This window comes from Phaethon aethereus (assembly GCF_964289735.1).
Source record: "Phaethon aethereus genome assembly, chromosome: 21".
Lineage (NCBI taxonomy): Eukaryota > Metazoa > Chordata > Aves > Phaethontiformes > Phaethontidae > Phaethon > Phaethon aethereus.
In genome coordinates this window covers 8,057,191-8,062,812 of record NC_138597.1, presented here as the reverse complement: position 1 = coordinate 8,062,812, position 5,622 = coordinate 8,057,191, and positions in this window count along the sequence as shown.

Here is a 5,622-nt window from a genome sequence, read left to right as displayed (position 1 = left end):
CAAAAAAAGACGCTGGCGAGAATGACACATACTGTGGTGACACAACAAACAGTTCTTGCCAATGATGTGCCTGACGTTCTCGACTCAGTCACAGCCAAGGCCAATGGTCCAGCTACGGGAGTGAGAATCAAGGAAACTACAGCACTCGAGCTCTTGCGGTTCCACCGGGAAGCCCTCAGCTATCTCGGTGACTCACGGGCTGTGCTGAAAGCCACGCTGTGCTCCAGAACAGAAATGACTGTTTCAAATGACATCCTGACTGTTATTAAGATACCGCATCAGGGTTACAAAGACTAATTCTTAAATAAAAACAAAAACCAACAAACACCTATGTCTATTTTTCAGAAAGGAACACTAATTTTAACGTCTCACAACCACGCCTTCTGAGACTCAGCAAACCTGGTCGAGATGTTTCACTGAACTGCTTTCCCGTATTCTGATTCAGTTTCTGGTGCATTCTTCCCAAATTCAGGTTAGAGCTAGTTCAAACTCTCGTGCTCTCTGTACACTTGCACCTTGATTCCTGCTTTGTTGTAGGAGATCGCTGTCTGTCTCGGTGTGTTACAAAGTGAGCTGTACGTTAAGATGCCTGTAGGCTGCTAACTCAACACAAAGCTGCACGCTCCTACTGCACTTGAGTTCCTCTGCTCCAAAGAAGAGCTGCAACGTGACCTTACAGTGAGGTATGACTAGGTAGGAAGATCACACTTTTAGAAGTACAAATTCTGTTGTTACGGCTAAAATTACAGGGTCCCCCCCCTTCAGAGATATATTTAAAATGATGCTTATTCTTGTAGAAGCGTATAAAATACTTTTTGCCAAATAGCAAACATGTATCCATGGAAACAATTAAGCTGCTTTTAATCCTGTGCCTTTTCATTTTGCCACAGGCTATTTTTCAGTATTTACACTTGAAAATGTAACAAGTATTAATGATTTTTAATTTAAAAAAAAGAAACAAAACCAAAACCGCAGTGGCAAATTCAGCAAGCATTTTACTATAGAGAGTTTTGGGTGGCTTTCCCCAGTAAGCATTCTAATATAATATTTTAAACTGCCAACACTTAATAGTGAATTTTACATACTCTTCTAGCAAATGCTTTTCTTTCTAGCACAGAAATCACTGGAAAGCAAGATAGTAACTATTAAGGCTTAGCTTACAAAGTGCCAAGTCCCACTCATCGTTTGCTTCACAGGTTTCGTTGGCACGCCACTAGCAAAAGGTCTGATTATCTAAACAACAGAGAAGGAAAGGAAAACCACTTAACAGAAGCAGCTTTGCCAGAAGAGATGACCCACTGAATTATTCTGGCCATCTGACACTAGGAGCTGGCTAAACCACTGAATGAAACCCTCCTGATTTTTGCATGAATTTTACCTGCTAAAGTGAAGTCAGTCTACAGATACATCGCCGCTTTTCACGTAGCTGAGAATATATAGTTCGATCATGTTATTTCTATCTTAAAAGTAATCTTGGAAGATACCTTTCTCAGAGAATCAGTGCTACCTCAGGGATTAACCATTCTTCAAAGTTTGAGAATTAAGTACAGAAGGGAGAATATGTAGTAACAGGGTTTAGTTGCAAGTTTATTTATTTAATCTCTCTTCAAAAGACTAAGAACAGACTGTTCAGCGCCCATAACAGAGTCGCCTACTGCAAACAAATACTACACAAAGCACAGAATTTCGCTTCCAATGCAGTTAATAGGAAAACTGTTTCACACCTAATTCTTTTCTATGCTGCACCTCAGATGACTCTGTTATATACAGACCTCATCAAGGGAATGCAACCTGAACTACATTTTGGTTCGGTGTTTCAGCTACGTCTATTACCTGAGGAGAACTGCACTTGACCACATTAATTCTAACAAAGATCCTGATTCAAGGCAGATTAAGTGGGAGTAAAGGATGTTTTTTCATACGGGAGTTGTTGGATTGACACATACAAGTGCCTGAAAACTTCAGGATTGACCCACACTAAAAAAACAACAACAAAGGTGAATAGGAGAGTGCACTAACAAGCTCTGCAAGCCCTTTAAAAAAAAGAAAAATGTTACAATATACTAGCATGAAGCTCCCCTTTAAGTGACTTCAAAGCTCTTAAAGGAATCCTGGGAGGTACAGAACCTGGCACGTATGTGTCCTCACGCCTCCATACGGTTTGAAGGGATTCAGACGTTAAAACTTTTGGTTCTACTGAGACAAATAACGAGACGTTTATTTCCCGTTAGATAGCTGGATAAGGTACTGTGTGTTCCTGGTACTTCACCTCAGAGCTAGATTAGTTTAGAATACACACACTCCGCCCCCCGCCCCCCCCCCGAAATTCACAGTAGCATCACTACACTTAATGCTTGTCCGTTCTGGTAAGTTCCAGTTCTCTCCAATACTGCGATACTGAACACCAAAACCTTTTGACGTCACACTTAGTAACGCTACTAAAACGCAACAGAAGCAATTTCTCAGAGTATCATAGTAAATCATCCATGCGACTTAACCACGAGGACACAAGTTAAAGCTAGTCAGGACTTAACACAGACTCTGTAAAACACAAATGGACAGTAACTTCTTTAGACTTTAATTAAGGCTCAACTCAAATGTGGCTAACCATGAGATTTTGGCTCCATCCAGGAGCCAAATCTGTGCATCTGTGATCTAACCATGTAGTTAGATTACAGATGTAGCAGCGGTTTGGTGAGAGGTGAGATTCTAATGTCCTAAAAGGCTTCATGCCAGTGACAGTATTTTCTGCCTACCATCATTAGAGAGGTGAGAGTCCAACTATCAGCGATCTGGCGAGAAGTACGAAGACTAAGTTCTGCGTAACAACAGTGCTTTAAGATGTTTGCAGCTGGATGTTGAATTATGCCTAATTATGTTCCATTCTGGTTTTCATTCACATTTTAAAAGAGTTTTTGCTCTTCAATTAACCAAATAGTCATGTCCCACGCCTTGTTAAAACTGACTGACATACAAACTAGGTTTGTATTTGCTCCTGGATTGCCTTATGTATTTAATAGGGTAGGGACTTTATTTTTCTACATTGCTCTTTATCTGTATAAAAACTGACATGATCTACAACCCTCCTTAGTGTGAAATGCTGTCCAAGCTTTGTTCTGGCCATTAAGTGAGGTTCACCTTTCTCATCACATCTAAAACCAATGTTGGTAGAAAGATCATTTGACTACTGTTTCCTACTGGAAGGATTTTAATTTGTTTTGACATTAAATGACCGGTTACAAGAGAGTCAAGTGCTCCGATAAATCAGTTTTTGTTATTTAATTATTTGTGTGTAGTGGCAGGCAAAAATAAAACTGTATTTAACTGCATTTTGTCCATCTTCCCTTACTCAGATTTTCCACGCCAGACTGCACGCATACCGCAAATGCAAGCCAGGTAACAGAAACTTCTTCCTTTGTGTAGCTGATATTTGTGGCACTTCCAGTGAGCTAAGTCAGCCAGAGTGCCTTTCTTTCCTCCGTCCTCACATGCCTTTAACAGCCAGGTGTTTACAGGGCAACGGACTCTCCAAGAAAAGCGTCCTGGCCCAAGATGCCTTTAATATTTGTCCCCTATGTATCACAGTAATAGACACCTATTTTCTCAGTTTGCTCTGAGAAAAAGGAGTTATCCGAGGACTCCTCAGGGGATGCCAGCTATGCTGTGAACGTACCATTTCTTTTGCCAGCTTCTGCTCAGAGATTCATCCTAACAGTTAGGTCTAGATCAGCCTGACAATCACAGACTTCATAAAAAGTTCAGGTAGTTTGCCTGCCACCACGAAAATGTTTTTATTTGGGGGTTATTAAGAGTGACATTTTAAAATATTACAGTGTTCAATAGTTTAACTTTTCTATTAAATTGCCAGTAACAGTACCTCAGGATAAACTACAATGGGAATTCTTCTTCAAGGACAGAAAAATTAGGTAGCCTACATCTTCTAGCAGCAGAATAGCAGAAAAAAGCAGCACATTTGAGGAGTAACTTTTTAATGTAAAATCCAAGAGACAATACATGAAGGGGGGAAAAAAAAGAAGAAACACAAACTATTGATTGCCAATATGAAAAATATCACAAATTCAAGGACAGAACCTGGCATAGGATCTTTTACATATAACACTTACTCATATTTGCAGTGGTCCAGCTATAATACAAGACTATTCATGCAAAAAGGCAAGTTTACTGCAAATAGGGGGTAACAGAACAAACACTGTCCTTGCAGCTTCATTTTTGCTTAGATGCTTCGTGCTCCTGGTTTTTGTTATCAGATGTAGACCTCTTCATTGCACTGTTAAGAAATGCAGAAGTAATTATTGCTGGGGATCAGGATCTACAGTCCAGTATGTTCCCGATGTGCTGGAAAGGTCCCTTGCTCACGAGACAGGTCACAGAGTTACGCACGAGAACAAAAGCGCAAGATTACGGAAGAAGAGTCAACCAAAGTTGTGACCAGTAATACAGTGCTGTCAACTGTTTTAACTGGACTGTAACAGCTTACAAGTATACTACAAGTACTACAGTAAAGGTAACTTAGCATGTGCTCTACAGATAACAGAAATGGTGCTAGGGATAGTCAGATTTGACTTATCTAAAAGCACAAGTTGTTCTTTGTTACCGTATTCGTAAGACAGTTTTGGCCTTGAGAACTGCACTCTTTTCTATTTGTTCACTGAAGTCTTAGCAGAAGGACTGAAACTGCCAGATACTAGACTGCTAGGCAGTCGCTGCCTACCATGAGGGAACTCAGGGAAGTAACAACAGTGTATACATATGCCAAGCAAGGAAAACAGCACACAACCGTGCAGAGGTCAGGTGGAGGAGGTTCACATGGCTGACAATTTAATTAGTCTGCAAAATCATTAGGCTCTGGAGATGTGCCATTAGAAGTTCTGGCATATGCAACTGCTAAAGGCATAATTAAAATGTGCCTGGGAGGTTTTATTCCAAGTTATTATTACAGCAAATGGAAGTTACTTTACTTTCTCATGCAGGTTTATTACGCCTCCCACCTGCAGAAGACTCTTTCCATCTGTCACTTTGCATCTGTGCCAGCACAACCCAAGTGCATAAGCTACAATCTCCCTTTATGGTCCCACACATGCCCTTCTATTTTATCCCTACTGCATTCACACCTCCCTCTCCAGTTACAGCTCCCCACATCACACTAGCTACCCGTGACCTTGATGAAACAAGAATACAGGTAAGAGACAGGCTAAAAACAACCAGGAAATGGCACTCCCGATTGACCACTGGGTTCTTTTTCCATAATCCTATGCCCAAGGGTCACAAAAGACAAGCAGATGTGCTACCGTAGGTGAGAAACAATTCAATTTGAGGACAGGGGCAGCAGCGGAGTTTCACTGACCTTAACCTATTGGTGAGTGAACATCTACAAAGAGATAAATGCAGAGGACTTTCAAATTAAGATCGTGGCTTGTTAAACAGGGTCTGTTACTGTGCACTTAGTTCACCGTATGGCACTAGGTTTCCATCTGACACCTGTGCCATCTGTACACCTCCCTTCCATCTAAGTTTAACGTAACAGCCAATTCAAAGTTCAGAGCAGAGATGGTAATACCTTCCCAGGTCCTGTCCAGATCAAAAACCTTCAGTCTGTCAAGT